A 17296-nucleotide genomic window follows, 5' to 3' on the forward strand; every position below is an offset into this window, starting at 1 on the left:
TCCTAGTCTTTTGACTCCCGTACGGACGCCCAAGGGTGTGCACTAGGACTAGCGATCTGCCCCCAAGGGTGACGCCGTCCGGCCGCATGCCCGCCTTGAGGTGCTCTGTCCTCTACGGCGTTCCAGTCATATATTCCGACTCCGCTGTCCTGCACTGTCTGCATGGCTTGTTTTTTGCCTCGTCAGACCGAAAACCGGATGTGGTCATCTATTCCGGCTTCCGTGTGTTAGTCCGTGTTGCTTGCACCTCCTTCTTTGCGTCCGCAGGGCGCCATGATGTCACACGCTGTCTTTTGGCGCCACGGGGAGGGATACTTAATCCTCAGACAGTGCAGATGCTTTTTAAACTTTATAATTTATATCAATCGATTTGTCTTAAATATGAAGTACCTCTAAAGTCCCATTCTCAAAAAAATTTCTTACCAATATAAGTGGGAAATTGTAGCAAATTTGTAACTTAATTAAAATGATGTTAAAAATAGAAAAGCTTCCTGTTTCAGCGAGCGTCCGAAAACAATTATGGCGGCTCCAGCCTGCAAAGTGCTGCATGTGGACTAAATTTCAACACAGAGAATTCTGCCAGCCGACTCGCCGCAGGAGGAAGTGGTTTCATGTAAGTGAACAACGAGGTGCTTGTAGTACAGCAAGTCTGCCTGTCCGCTCAGACTGACTAGAAACACGGCATCTATGTGGCTAATTGATTTTATTTCAGCAGTTCTGCATGAATGCCTTATTATTACACGCAGATCCCATAATTGGAGCGAAGTAACCTTTTGCCTGTAAACGGTTTAGGCATGATTCAGACATTAAACAGGAGCCAGAGCCAGTCCAGAAATGATAAAATGACAGACTCAGATATATGCAATCTTTAAGAGGGCCGGGTATGATGGTTTTGTACATACTTTTCGTTATTTATTATCGTCGGGCCTAAAAAACAACATTTCAAAATTCTATTTTTAAATCAGGGAATGTCAGATACTGTGTTGTATATTTCTATAATTTGTAGTCTTTTATCTAGCCAGTAGGTGGCGATCTTTTCCAAAAATTGTCGTTTTAATGGCTGTCATTGTCGTTCCTCTAAAAAGCGACCCACTGTCGATCCCTTTCCAAAAGGCATTTGAAAGGTGATTTGGAGCAAACCGTGTGCATTACCCGCAGTTGCAGTGCAGGCCCATTCACTTGACTGGGTCATGTTTGGTAGCGGTGCCGCCTGGTAAATGCAACCTTTGGTATAATTCTTATAGCAAAGCGAAGCATGGCATCCGCTGCATGTGTACCACTCTCTCTGGCCACTATTTTAGGTTAAAAGGGGGGGGGGGAGTAGGTAAAAATGCAGATCAGCTGCTTGTTTATACTAACCCCCAGCCACAAGTGTAAATGAAGCCCTACAGGGACCAGTAGCTCAAGCTGGAATTTAATCCATCATGTTGGATTTTACCATTAGAGCTTCAATCAGACAGAGCCATCCTTAAAAGGAGAAATGTGGGGTTCTAAAAAACAAACCAAAAAAAAAAAACACACACATACCTCCCTGATGTAGCATCTGTCCTCTGCTGGGCTCTAAGGCTGCATTCACACCTGTATGCAGCATTTTTTATTAACCAATAGAGAAAAATATTACCTGTTGCATCATTTGTTGCTAGGTATTTCAGCTTTTTTTGCTTTTTCATTAGCTTTTTATACACACTGTATTTAGCTGGTTGCTAAGGAGGGGGCCGGGAAGCCAGCCGCCGCGTCCCTAACAACCAGAGTCATCAGCTGTCAGCAGGGTTCCCGCTGATATCCCCCCAGGTCCATACCAGGCCCTTCGGTCTAGTATGGATTCGGAGGGGACCCCACCCCCCGCACGCCAAAAAAAATTAAAAAAAAAAAAAAAAAAAACAAACACAAAAACGGCGTGGGCCCCCCCAAAGTTCATATCAGACCCTTATCCCAGCATGCCGCCCAGCAGGTCAGGAAAGGAAGGGGACGAGCGCCCCCCACCCCTACTGAACTATACAAGACCGCATGCCCTCAACATAGGGGGTGTGGGTGCTTTGGGGCAGGGGGGCTCTGCACCCCCAACAACAAAGCACCTTGCCCCCGACAACCTAGCCGGTGCTTGTCGGGGTCTGCGGGCAGGGGGCTTATCGGAATCTAGAAGCCCCCTTTAATAAGGGGACCCCCAGATCCCGATCCCCACACCATGTGAATGGGTATCGGGTACATCGTACCCCTACCCATTCACCAAAACAGCTGTGAAAAGTAAAAAGCCGTTGTCTCTCCCGGTGTCGTCTCTCCCGGTGCCCTCCTCTTCTTCTGCCTCCGTTGTCTACCCGGGTACGATGTTCCCGATACCCATTCACATAGGGTAGGGGGCTGGGATACCCTTGTTAAAGGGGGCTTCCAGATCCCGATAAGCCCCCTGCCCGCAGACCCCAACAACCACTGGCTAGGGTTGTTGGGAAGGCCTTGTCCTCATCAACATGGGGGCAAGGTGCTTTGCAGAGCCCCCCCCCCTGTCCCGAAGCACCTTTCCCCCCCCCATGTTGAGGACATGCGGTCTGGTATGGTTCAGGAAGGGGGGGGCGCTCGCTCGTCCCCTCCCTTTCCTGACCTCCCAGGCGGCATGCTCATATAAGGGTCTGGTATGTATTTTGGTCCCCTCCAAATCCATGCTAGACCCGCAGTGCCTGGTACGGACCTGGGGGGGGGAACCCCACGCCGTTGTTTGAGAATTTTTTTGTTGTCAAATTTTTTTTTTTTTTACATTCAGCTTTCAGCGGGGAACTCTGCTGACAGCTGATGACTCATCGGTTGCTAAGGACACGGCAGAGAGCTTTCCAAACCCTGCTTAGCAACCAGCTTTATACAGTGGTAAAATAAGAAACTCAAAACACTTAAAAAATGCACTAGCGTTTCTGGTGCAGCTCCATTGAAGTCTATTAGCCGCAAATCGTGGGAAAAAAAGTCCCCAAAGCTTTCCAAAAACGCACCAGCCACAAAATGCATAGATGTGAACTAGTACCATAGGAAACCATGTTAAATGGACTGTAGTGTGTTTCTGCAAACTGCAAAAACGCACTAAAAAAAAAAAAATAAAAAAATAAATAAATAAATAAATCGCATAGGTGTGAACGTAGGGTTACTGGGGTTGATTTACCTAAAACTGGAGAGTGCAAAATCTGTTGCAGCTGTGCATGGTAGCCAATCCGCTTCCTACTTTAGCTTGTTCAATTAAGCTTTAACAATAAAACCTGGAAGCTGATTGGTTTCTATGCAGAGCTGCCCCAGATTTTGCTCTCTCCAGTTTTAGTAAATCTCCCCCATGTGCTGGGACACAGGTGGTGATAAAAAGCATCTCCAAACTACGGCCCTCCAGCTATTGCAGAACTACATGTCCCATGAGGCATTGTAAAACTCTGACATTCACAGACATGACTAGGCATGATGGGAATTGTAGTTCCTGAACAACTGGAGGGCCGTAGTTTGGAGACTCGTAGCCCTTTCCCTGATCCTAATAAAGGTATTTTTATTGCTATTTTTGTCAGAAAATGAGGGAAAACCTCAGGACAGGGCCACAGACAGCCTTAAGAAAGACAGAAAAAAGAAATCAAAATCGCTTTGGCTGAAGACGCCCTATGGGGATTCCCTATTGATTATGAATCACCCTGATGCAATTAACTCAATAAGGAAACTGTATACATTGTAAATGGGCAAAAGGATATATGGGAGCCAAAAAGGAAATTGTATCCTTAATTGTTGGGTAAATTAGGTAATTACATTGACTGTATTTTATTATTTGTAATGACATTAATTCCCCATAAGGAAGGGAACAGAGGGCTGAAGTCTGGTTTCTAGGATGAGAGAAATGTAACCTGGGTGCCAATACAGATGTATTTTTGGGTGGAGCTGGTTGGTGTTACCAGACCCAGAACAAAATTTCTGTCTGGGAGAATCTCCCCCTTCCTGCCCACTCAATTTACATATTATATATGTACTCCTGGGTCAGCCGGAAGTACATTTGGAGGACCACTGACTAAGACTAATTGGTACCAAAATGAACGATTGCCTGCTCTTATGCATCCATGGTGACCATTATACCTTATTCACATGGGAAGGAGCTTGTACAAGAGCAATGTGTATATAGTCCATCTCTTTTTACACATTTTTGTTTTTCATTTGCTCAATATCCAGGGGAAAAGAGGGATTACAGGATATGCAAAAACAGCAACATAGTATTCCCTCCATCCTAAAGAACTTCTTTAGTTCTTCTCACAGGCTAGAGGTGTGCCTTTAAGCCAAGACCCAAAATCTTCAATTGTGCTTCTTAAAGCCAAGACTGGCCAAGGATTGAGCATTTTCCTGAAGGTGCTCGCTTTTTAAAAAGCCATTCTCCTGTCTTCCATGCCCTAGCATAGACCCATTCCCAATCCTTGGGAACAATATCCACTCGAAAGCCTAGGAGGCACACAGGCCTCTTTTTAAACTACCTCCCAGCTCAGGTAGGGACATAAAGGACTCTCCAGGCAAAAGGACCCCCCAACACTAATCTTCTCCAGGTAGAGCAGCCTTCAACACTAAATCTTCTCAAGGCAAAAGGGACCATCCAACACTAAATCTCCTGGAAAAGGGCCCTCCAACAGTACATGCTCTCCCCACAAAGGACCCCCCAACACTATACCCTCTTCAGGCACAGGGTCCATCAAAACTATATGCTCTCTGGGCAAATAACCCTCTAACACTACCTTCTCCCTGGACAAAGAACCCATCCAACACTACATCCTCTCCAGGCAAAGGATCCTCAAACACTACATCCTCTCCAGGCAAAGGATCCTCCAACACTACATCCTCTCCAAGCAAAGGATCCTCCAACACTATATCCTCTCCAAGCAAAGGATCCTCCAACACTACATCCTCTCCAGGCAAAAGGACCCTCCAACACTACATCCTATCTAGGCAAAAAGGACCCTCCAACACTACATGTTCTCCAGGCAAAAGGACCCTCCAACACTACATCCTATCCAGGCAAAAAGGACCCTCCAACACTACATGTTCTCCAGGCAAAAGGACCCTCCAACACTACATCTTCTCCAGGTAAATGACCCTCCAACACGACACCCTCTCCCAGCAAAGGACCCTCCAACACTACATCTTTTCCAGGCAAAAGGATCCTCCAACACTACATCCTATCCAGGCAAAAGGACCCTCCAACACTACATCTTTTCCAGGCAAAAGGATCCTCCAACACTACATCCTATCCAGGCAAAAGGACCCTCCAACACTACATCTTTTCCAGGCAAAAGGACACTCCAACATTGCATCCTCTCCAGGTAAATGACCCTCCAACACGACACCCTCTCCCAGCAAAGGAACCGCCAACACTACATCCTCTCCAGAAAAAGGACCCTCCAACACTACATCTTTTCCAGGCAAAAGGATCCTCCAACATTACATTCTCTCCAGGCAAAGAACCCCTCTAGAAGAGCTCCCAAAATATATGTATATATCTCCTCCCAAGCCCACATCACTGGTAGTAAACCTCCTTGTAATTGGCCATGGTGAAAAACAACATTACCCAAATAATTGTATTCTCTGGCAGAAGTAAACACGGTCCTAGGTTAAGTGGAAATCTAATGAATGCACAAAAGGAAAAACAGGTTATGGCTCAGTCTGGCAACAGCCTAGTATACCACTCTATTTAGAAAGGGACACTCCAGCAGAGTCCCTACATGTGCAACAAGCTTTAAAAAGAGTATGTAAGCCCAATATTTCATATTCCCGATACCCTGTTTCCCCGAAAATAAGACCTAGCGCGATTGTTGGTGATGGCTGCAATATAAGCCCTACCCCCCAAATAAGCCCTAGTTAAAGTCCTTGTAGGTCTTATTTTCAGGGTAGGGCTTATTTTTGGGGTAGGGCTTATATTGCAGCCATCACCGACAATCACGCTAGGTCTTATTTTCGGGGAAACAGGGTATGTGCCTGCTGCACCATGACTAACTGACAGTCACCAGTCTCTGCTTAGAGTGGAGTGAAGAACTGAGCGATCAGTGGTGTTTGATTGCTCAGTTCTCAGTGCAGAGTCAGCGGGGGGACAGATGCAGCATCATTGGATCAATGCTGCATCCACCTAGGCGAGTTAATAAAGAGTTTGATTTTATTATACTCCATACTTCTCTTTTAAGAATACTGATAAAAATGTTTAGTTATATTTGTTTTATATCTGCAAAAAAAAACCAAAAAAAAAAAAAACCTATTGACCTTGTCAGAAAGTTAAGGCTGTCCTGTGTGCTGTTCTCATATTGCTTTGTGTTATGTTATCTCAAAGAGTCTGTTTGTCCTCCCAGTTCTTATCTAGGGACTACAAAATAATTCTCTCCTATGTTGCGGAGATAAAGAATGAAGTAGAGATTCAATAGTTTAGCAAGAGACAACTGGGCAGGGCTGACACCATTCTTGCAAACTTACTCCAGAACTGGTGAAGAGTTTTCAGCCCACAACAGGAAATTAACCACTTGCCAACCTGCTCACGCAGATATACTACAGCCGTCAGTCCGTACAAGGAGAATAGCTTGCGCGCCCACGAGTCCCGCGGACTAGATGTCCGCCGGTGGCCTGCGATCGCCTTGTACACAGGCAGAACTGGGAACTGACTATGTAAACAAGGCATTTCCCCATTCTGCCTAGTGACAGGACAGAGATCTACTGTTTCCAGTGATCGGAAACAGTGATCTCGGTCATGTTCCTGGCAGCCCACCCCCCCTACAGTTAGAACACGCTGAGGGAACACACTTAACCCCTTCCCTGCCAGTGTCATTTTTACATTGATCAGTGCATTTTTATAGCACTGATCAATGTAATAATGTCACTGGTCCCCAAAAAGTGTCATTTGGGGTCAGATTTGTCCGCCGCAATCCCGCAAAAAAAAAAATATATATCACAGATTGACGTCATTATAAAAGTCCCTAAATCTATCCCGTAGTTTGTAGACTTTTGCGCAAACCAATCAATATACGCCTATTGTGATTTTTTTTTTTTTTAAATATGTAGAAGAATATATATATCGGCCTAAACTGATGAATATATATATATATATATATATTTTATTTTATTTATTTATTTTTTTTTTGGATATGTATTAATGTATTATAGCAGAAAGTAAAAAAAAATTTTTTTGTTTCTTTTCTTCAAAATTGTCGCTTTTTTTGTTTATAGCGCAAAAAACAAACAAAAAAAAAAAAAAAAAACGCAGAGGTGATCAAATGCCACCAAAAGAAAGCTCTATTTGTGAGCAAAAAAGGACGTCAACTTTGTTTAGGTGCAGCTTTACACAACCACGCAATTGTCAGTTAAAGTAACGCAGTGCCGTATCGCAAAAAATGGCCTGGTCATTCGGGGGGCAAATCCTTACCGGGGCTGAAGTGGTTAATAGCCAAGTGCATTTTTGGGCGAGCCTGTACTTGCACAGGCTATATAGGGATACAACATGGGAAATATTTAAGTATTGCGTACATGTACTGCATATTTTTGTTTGCCCTGACATAGGTTTTAAAGATAAGTGCTCAACCCTCCTAAACTGGAAATGAAGTGCTTCACAAATCTTGCTGTACGTTCGACTCGTGTGAACAAGGCCGACGGATGAATATCCATGGGGCGGATACAGAACACGATACAACTCAGTTGCAGTGATTGGGGAGGATCACGTGAAGCACATCTGAAGGAGCCATTGTCCCCTTGTGGTCAGTTCCTGAACCATCAAAGAGGTTTAAGCACAAAGGGACAAATCTCTGTGCGCTTATTTTTCTCATTGGGAAGATCGTCTACCCATCATCACTCTACAAGTAACGGACATCTGAAGAGTGACACAATCACGTCTGTACAAAGTCTGATTGTATCCATTAAGCTCAGATTGGCACAGAGTTTGGACAAAATGTTCCCACGTAAGTCTGTACCAAGAACTCGTCAGAAGCACTCCAAGCACCACATAGATCACACGCTGCCTACAATGCACAACAAATGTCCTCCTCACCCATCTCTTCACCCTACCCACCAATTCAACAATCAAACACAAGTGCATTAGAAAAATCCACATGGACCTTCCAATCCTTTCATAGACTTTTCATCACTTGTCCCAGCTTTTCACCTCCAATCCAGAACCCCCAGACTTCCCTCTCCTCCCCTCCTCCTATTCCAGAGCCCCCAAAGTTCTCTCCATTCCTCACCCCCCCATTCAAGAGCCCCCAGACTTCTAGTCCTCACTCCTCCATTCCAGAACTCCTAGACACCCTCACTCTTCGCCCCCACAAGCTCAGAGCCCTGGACTCCCCTGAGCAATTCACTTTACATCCTACAGCTCCCAGATATCTCTCCACTTCTCACAGAGCCCTCAATCCCCCCCCCCCCCTTCATTCATCACTTCCAATCCCAGAGCCCCCAGACTCCCCTAACTTTACCCACCAGCCCAGAGTCCACCATAATCCCCTCCCTTCATCCCCTCCCTGCCTAGAGCCCCCAGATCCCACTACATTCTTCATCTTCCATCCCAGATTCCCTAAACTACCAACTTCCCTCCCAACTTAAAGCCCCCAGGCTCCATTCTTCAACTCCCATCCCAGAGCCCCCAGACTCCCCCACATTCTTCACCTCCAAATTTGAGAGCTTCCTGACTGCCCTCCGCTCTGCACATCCTAACCTAGAACTCCCAGACTCCCCTCTATTCCTCATCTCCCAGCCTGAGAGCCCCTAGATCCCCCCCTCTCACTTCACCCACCAGCCTAGAGCCCCCAGAATCCTCTCTCGTCATCAAGCCCCCAGACTCTCCCACATTCTTTACCTCCCATTCCAGAGCCCCTATACTCCTCTCCAGTCTTACCCACCATCTCAGTGTCCCCAGACTCCCCTCCATTCTTCCCCCCATGTCAGAACCTCCAGACTCCCCTCCACATCCCCCAGTCCAGAACCTCCAGACTCCCCTCCACTCCTCTACCCCCAGAGCAGAGCCTCCAGACTCCCCTCCACTCCTCATTCCCCAGCCCAGAACCTCCAAACTCCCCTCCACTCCGCATCCCCCCCACGACCAGAGCATCCAAACACCTCATCTCCAGGCCCAGAGCCTCCAAACTCCCCTCTATTCTTTACGTCCATCCCAAAACCTCCAGACTCCCCTCCACTCCTCATTCCCCAGCCCAGAACCTCCAAACTCCCCTCCACTCCGCATCCCCCCCACGACCAGAGCATCCAAACACCTCATCTCCAGGCCCAGAGCCTCCAAACTCCCCTCTATTCTTTACCTCCATCCCAGAACCTCCAGACTTCCCTCCACTCCTCATCCCCCAGCACAGATCCTGCAGACCCCCTCAATTTATCACCCCTAACCCAGAACTTCCAGACTTCCCTCCACTCCTCACCCCCCCCGCGCCTCCAAACACCTCATCCCCAGGCCCAGAGCCTCCAAACTCCCCTCTATTCTTCACCTCCAGCCCAGAACCTCCAGACTCCCCTCCACTCCTCATCCCCCAGCTCAGAGCCTCCAGACTACCCTCCACTCCTCATCCCCCAGCCCAGAGCCTCCAAACTCCTCATCCCCCAGCCCAGAGCCTCCAAACTCCTCATCCCCCAGCCCAGATCCTCCAGACTCCCCTCCATTTTTCACCCCTAACCCAGAACCTCCAGATTCCCCACTTCTCACCCTTCAGCCAAGAGTCCCCAGACTCACTATTGTTCCTTCTTGCTGTACTCACTATTGTTCCTTCTTGCTGTACTCACTATTGTTCCTTCTTGCTGTACTCACTATTGTTCCTTCTTGCTGTAATGTCACCTGTTCAGTCCAGAACCCACTCTTGGATAACCCTGAACAGATCCAGTACAATGGTGGAACGAAGAGAATATTCTGCCCTTGTAGCAGGTGATTTCATGTGTACACAGAGAGCTGATAGGAACTGAGAACGCCTCATATAATCAGAAAACATTTACATATCACTCCACAGAGATGTGTTACGACACGTATTTCATAAGACAGCATCTGGAAAATCCCCGTGTCACTGCAGACACTACGATCCGAGGTAAAAACCCACATACTACGATCCGAAGTAAAGACCCACATACTACGATCCGAGGTAAAGACCCACATACTACGATCCGAGGTAAAGACCCACATACTACGATCCGAGGTAAAAACCCACATACTACGATCCGAGGTAAAGACCCACATACTACGATCCGAGGTAAAAACCCACATACTACGATCCGAGGTAAAAACCCACATACTACGATCCGAGGTAAAGACCCACATACTACGATCCGAGGTAAAGACCCACATACTACGATCCGAGGTAAAGACCCACATACTACGATCCGAGGTAAAGACCCACATACTACGATCCGAGGTAAAGACCCATATACTGGGCTGAGAGGGTCATCAGGCTGGCTTCTGGTAGAGAAGAGCGATCTCTGTTCAAAACAAAATCTCAGGGTTCCCTACAGTAAAAAATGATATACATTCCACTCCAAAAGGTACACAGCAACTGAGGGTTCTCTGTAGTAGAACATTATGAAAAACGAAAGCAGAGGGGAGAGAAGAAGTTACAAAACCTACCAGTAGAACTAAACACAGAAAACTAAAATTTTATATATTTCATCTAATCAGCCCTTAGATGTGGTGGCTGCATTAGTTTTCATTTTTCAGGCTAAGAGTACTTTCAGCAAGTACAGAAAAGTACACACCATTACACCTCCACCACCAGCCTGAACCAGTGATACCCCATCCCCCACACCATTACACCTCCACCACCAGCCTGAACCGGTGATACCCCATCCCTCACACCATTACACCCCCACCACCAGCCTGAACCAGTGATACCCCATCCCCCACACCATTACACCCCCCCACCAGCCTGAACCGGTGATACCCCATCCCCCACACCATTACACCCCCACCACCAGCCTGAACCGGTGATACCCCATCCCCCACACCATTACACCCCCACCACCAGCCTGAACCGGTGATATCCCATCCCCCACACCATTACACCTCCACCACCAGCCTGAACCAGTGATACCCCATCCCCCACACCATTACACCCCCACCACCAGCCTGAACCGGTGATACCCCATCCCCCACACCATTACACCCCCACCACCAGCCTGAACCGGTGATATCCCATCCCCCACACCATTACACCTCCACCACCAGCCTGAACCAGTGATACCCCATCCCCCACACCATTACACCCCCACCACCAGCCTGAACCGGTGATACCCCATCCCCCACACCATTACACCCCCACCACCAGCCTGAACCGGTGATATCCCATCCCCCACACCATTACACCTCCACCACCAGCCTGAACCAGTGATACCCCATCCCCCACACCATTACACCCCCACCACCAGCCTGAACCGGTGATATCCCATCCCCCACACCATTACACCCCCACCACCAGCCTGAACTGGTGATACCCCATCCCCCACACCATTACACCCCCACCACCAGCCTGAACCGGTGATACCCCATCCCCCACACCATTACACCTCCACCACCAGCCTGAACCGGTGATATCCCATCCCCCACACCATTACACCCCCCACCACCAGCCTGAACCAGTGATACAAGGCAGGATGGATCCAATCTTCTATTGTCCTATTTTGGTGATCCTGTGCCAATTGTAGTCTCAGTTTCCTGTTCTTAGCTGACAGGAGTGGAACCCAGTGTGGTCTTCTGCTGCTGTAGCCCATCTGATTCAAGGTTGGATGTGTTGTGCATTCAGAGATGGTATTCTGCATACCTTGGGTGTAACGAGTGCGTATTTGAGTTACTGTCGCCTTTCTATTATCTGGAACCAGTCTGCCCAAGTCAGTAGGGTCACGTACGGGGGGTCAGTAGGGTCAACAGGGCCGCATACAGGGGGGGGGGGGGGGGTCAACAGGGTTGCGTACAGGGGAAAGTCAGTAGGGCTGCGTGGGGGGGGGGGTCAGTAGGGTCACGTACATGGGGGGGGGTCAGTAGGGCAGCATACAGGGGGAGTCAAAAGGGCAGTGTACAGGGGGTCAGGTGAAGAAAGCATAAGAGGTCAGACATTTTGATATTTGCAAAACTCCTCCCACTTCTTGGATCAGGACTGAGGGCTCCTGAGTGGAGTACTGAGGCCGGGTGATGTGATGTTCTTTTCAGTAGGCTATGTACAGCCCCGCCCACCAGCTATGATCTGCCTGCATTGCATTGAGGAGCACAGAGACCCAGTGATGACACAGCAATGCAGTGTAGATTAGACTTCACTGGCTGCATGCTCATTCCAGGACAAGGACACTGGAGTGCGGCCAGGATGAGGTTACACAGTGAAATACATATGGGATCTCTTTTACGTAATGGAAGATTTGTATTTCTGTGCATCCAGCTATGGAATTTATACAGCTCTGCCATGCAGCGTGGCCACACTAGTGACCCACAGCCCCCAACTGTCCCTGATTTGGAACAAAGTCCCTCTGTCCCTCTTCATTTTGGTCTGATCTATATAGTTGTACATAAAATGCACTTTTTATCTACCAAAAAGTGTTTTCCAGCACTAAACCTGTCATCTGATTTCTAAATTTCAAAAGCCAATATAAAGGAATAGTAGTGGTAAAAAAAAAGAACTTGTGGGTTTAACCAATCAGATTTATTTTTTGTACAATTCTCCTTTAAGGGGGCGTGGCAGGGGGGTGTGTCCTATGCCTGCAGACTTTTGCTGATAGGTTCTCAGAAAGTTGGGGAGGTATGGAGGTGGCTGCAGTTAGTGCATTATAGCTTTGTCACCTCCTCACCCCTGGCCTGTGATTGGACAGTTAGGGGGGGGAAGCAGAAACTCCCAATGAGCTCATCCTCGGTCACTCTGCTCTCTCCTCCTGTCAGCGCAGCTGATTGGCTCCTATGGCTGCAGTACAGAGGAGACTAATATCAGAGGAGACTGCTATTGCTGCTGTACAGAGGAGACCGATATCAATACCATACACCCCCCACGGTCCCGCAGTCATGAGCTATCAGCACCCATGTTGACTCACTGTGACCAATCAGAATCGCTCTTGTCCATCCTGGAAGCGCTGCACAGAGAAGAGCAGGGATTTCAAAGCCCTGGATCAGCCGTGTAGCTTAGAATCGCCATAGGTTAAGTACAGCGAGCACTCTGGGGTGGTGGGGAGGTCGTACGTTGTTAATGTATTAATTTTTTTTGTAAAGGTGAACTACCACTTTAAAATTAGATGTAATTAAAAAGGGCATTGTGTTTGCTCTGTGTTTAATTACCCCCCCAATATATCAAATCCTTGCTCCCCTCCCCCATGTATCAAATCCTTGCTTTCCTCTTTTCATTCTTGTTTGCATGGCAGTGCTGCTGATCTCCTGCAGCCTCTTGGCAGTCACTTCCTGTCTACACGCACTCCAGCGATGGCTGCATGGCATTTCTCGTGGCGAGTTTGCCGATGGCGTGTCGGACCGGCCACTTGGAGTCTCCATCAGACCATGTGTCCAGGGTGACAACGCAGGGACACAATTGGTAGACAGAGACGGAGCGTTGTCATCCCATAACAGGAAGTTCCTGAACATGAACCTCCATGGCAGGATCCCCGGGGATTATTTTAACCGCTTTCAGCCCGCCATGTACTGCAGACGGGCGGCCCGTGCACGCAGACCCTGCTTCAGGGTTTAGGGCAATGACACCCACTGCGATTGGCCAGGACTTGTTGACAGGCTGTTGTGTACAATGATTCACGGGCCGAGACCTGCAGATCAGCTGTGTCCAATCACAGCCCAGAGCCCTGTGTTGACGATCAACACAGAGCTCTTCACAGAGGGAATGATCTCTCTGTTTCTTATCTCTGCTTTCCCAGGCAGTATCATTAGTACAGTGACAGTGTATAAAATTATATCTGATCACTGTATTGTTGTTACTTGTGATGTCAGTGGCAGTCAGTCCTCCCCCCCCCCGCGTCAATTAGTCGGACGCACAAACATCCGAATTAACGAAAACCCGTTTAACAAATTTTTCCGAATATTCGAAAACCCGAAATAATAATAATAATAATAATAATAATAATAATAATAATAAAAAAAAAAAAAAAAAAAAAAAAAAAAACTTGAATTCTAGGTATTGGAATTCCCTTTCAAATTTGGCTGTTGGTGACGAATACGAATTTATCTGAAGTTATGAATTATCCGAAATAACGAATGCCGCATCTAAACAAATGGAACGTAACGCATTAATAATAAACATGTTTTATTATTTACCATTAATTCGTTCCGTTCCATTTGTTTAGATGCGGCATTCTTTATTTCGGATAATTAGTAACTTCGGATAAATTCGTATTCGTTACGTTCACTAACAGCCAAATTTTAAAAGGAAATTCCAATACATATAATTTAATAGTTAGTTATTTTGAATTTAACTGACTAATAATAACTAAATATTAAAATTATATTTATTGGAATTTCCTTTTAAAATTTTGGCTGTTAGTGAACGGAACGAGTACGAATTTATCCGAAGTTTCGAATTATCCCAAATAAGCGAATGTCGCATCTAAACAAATGGAACGGAACAAACTAATAGTACAGTGGAACCTCGGATTACGAACACAATCCGTTCCAGGATTATGCTTGTAATCCAAAGTACTCACATATCAAAGCGAGTTTCCCATTGAAGTCAATGGAAACTAAAATAATTTGTTCCGCATTGACGTCAATGGGATGCAATACCGCAAGCGGCCAGAGGCGGGGGGGGGGGGGGGGGGCGCCGGACAGCCTCGGAAATGGCCGAAAAGGCCCGAGCACACTTCGGCTGACCGCGGAAAGACTCCGTTCACGAGCCTTTCCGAGGTTTGCCGAGGTCAGCCGAACTGTCCTCGGGCCTTTCCGTGCATTTCCGAACGCCGACGATCGGCTCCGGCGCCCCCCACCTAAGGCCAAAAGCGGTACTGCACACCGCTTTGGCCTGAATCCTGCTCATTTTGCAAGACAATACTCGCAAACCGAGTTAGGAGTTTTAGAAATACAGTGCTCGTATTGCGAAACGCTCATTAAATCACGCTACTCGCAATCTGAGGTTCCACTGTAAATAAAACATTTTTATTATGTAGCGGTACCCCCAAGAGGGCTGTCGATTGGCTCTATACCCCACTGGCTGCTCCGACTCTCCAGATCCTCTCGTACCTCTGACACCTTGGGTTCCATGCTGTAATAAGATGTTATCAATGAGAAACTCACACAACGTCAATGAACCACTCAAAGAGTTTACTAAAGTGAATAAAACACAAATGAAGATTATGAATGAACACAAACAATATATGACAGTTGATAATCACAAGCTTAGATATGAAAATGTGAACATAACAATCACTGTAAGAAGCGTATGCAGACAGGTGTACAATGGGACAAGTGTTCAATATGCTCCGAAAACCTATATTAAACACCTTCCCACTGAGGCCTCAATACACACACACAAACTGCAATATAATATTACTTACATTCAATAATACAATGCAATATTTAACCTGTACTCAAGGGCTCCCCCTAGGTTGTAATTCAATGTTCAAACTACAAAGTAGAACTGTGATGCTTTGCAAAAGATGATAAAAAGTTCCTTGACTCCAGATATCTTCAGCTAGCCTGTAGTTTAAACTGCAGTATTTCTAATCCAACAGGGCAAAAGAAAGAAATCAAACTGTAGAAAAAAAATGATACGTTGATAACTGTGTGACTGAAGAAATATGACGTTTGTAACTTCCTCCTTATGTGTGAGTGCAATACAGTACTGACTTTACAGCACAGGGAATAACAAGCCCCAGAGTTCAGCTGTATGTGGCCTGTGAATACGTAGAATCACTTCTGTGGAACTACAAGTCTCACCAGCAGTCTGTAAATAACTCACTCAGCAAACAGTGCGCTTTACTGTAATGGGCAGGTGCCCTCTCACCACAATAGACTCAGAGGCTGTGAGGCTCTGTCCGGACTCCCCTCCTGATGTCTCAGTCTGATGAAAAGATGGCACCGCCGCGCTGTACCGCTCCTCCGGATGGCTGAGATGCAGGAAACTTCCAGATGTCCTGGCACTGCACACCGATCCGCTTGCAAAGCTGGCAGAGCTATACTCAAGTCCCTCAGAGGCTGGCGATCCTGCTCCGCGCTGTATAGGCCGCAGTCTTCTGGTCACACACACACAGACCCCCTGCTGGCAGGTATTGAATGGCGTCCAGCGAGTCTGAAACATGGCCGCGCTGATTTTTTTTATTACTGCTCCCAGCATGCAGTGCTGCGCGCTTTGCATTGTCTGTATTGTAGTTCAGGGCTGATCCAGCTAACAGAGTCACTCTCCTCCTTCAGACTACATCGCCCACAATGCTTTGCAGCGCTGCTTCTCAGGAATTAAAAGAAAGTCCTAACAGCATTAAAAAGGACACTAGAGGGAGCCAAACTCATTTGCAAACCAAAACAATTGTAATGCCTTATATTAGCAAACCCTTGGCTACACACTCCCCCCCACATAAACTCTTTGGTTCCTAAAGACATGAAGATCACCACTTCAACTTGCTGAAAAGAAAGGAGTAAATTATTGATGATTTCTTTCTAATTACATTCCAAATTTAACAAATACTGACACACCTCTGGGTTTCTCTGGAACAATTTGTACACACTATCAGTAAGTTCACAATCAGTCTTTGAACAGGCCAGGGCAATTGCCGTGTCCCACCCATTGGTGACAGAGGTTAGAGCAGAGTCGCCCCCTACCCAATTAACAGTGGGAGGTGTAGCTTCAGAAACTGGCCTACGAATGGTATGAATCTGCTCTTCAGTCTCTTGGGAGGGTGCACATCCCACCTTAACTGCATGGGTATGTCCCAGCAGGCTGTACTGGGTCTTTGACTGTTTCACTGACATCGGTCTGAACACTTAAGTCAATGGAGAGGTCTTTGGTTGCAGTTGCAGGAACTTGTAAAGTCTCCTCAGTATCAGGAATTGGCAATACTTTGTTGGAGAAGTCCATCAAATCTCTAGTCTTCTGCTCAGGAACAACTTCTACAGCCTTGGTTCTTTCCACATCTTGCTAACATTGTCTGGAACTCTGGCCCAGGGGACCTATGAACTCTCTTCTGTACCTCCATTGGCAGTTGAAGTATCACATTGCCTGTGTCCTTTGATTGTTGAGGCCCCACTTTGACTGGTTCTTTTGGCTGTGGTGGCAAGGCTCTAATAGTTTCCATCTCTCCGATTCTCTCCTGTATTCTTTTCAAAGGGCTGGCTATTGAACTTTCTTCCACAGGCCAAAACCAGGTAGGCACCATCACCATATTA

At 46.8% G+C, this 17296-nt stretch overlaps 1 protein-coding gene across 8 annotated transcripts in view; it reads right to left on the minus strand.

The window, feature by feature from the left end:
- Positions 1–17296, minus strand: part of GPT (glutamic--pyruvic transaminase) — a 126219-nt gene that overhangs the window by 78262 nt on the left and 30661 nt on the right. The window contains exon 1 of one of the 8 annotated variants that reach the window (XM_073632356.1): positions 9773–9920. The exons of 4 other annotated variants lie outside the window; for them this stretch is intronic. The gene's annotated coding sequence lies outside the window, so the exon portion shown is untranslated. 3 more of the 8 variants (XM_073632359.1, XM_073632360.1, XM_073632358.1) reach the window with 3 other exon arrangements.

The sequence above is a fragment of the Aquarana catesbeiana genome, linkage group LG05, assembly GCF_042186555.1.
Source record: "Aquarana catesbeiana isolate 2022-GZ linkage group LG05, ASM4218655v1, whole genome shotgun sequence".
In the NCBI taxonomy this organism is placed as follows: domain Eukaryota; kingdom Metazoa; phylum Chordata; class Amphibia; order Anura; family Ranidae; genus Aquarana; species Aquarana catesbeiana.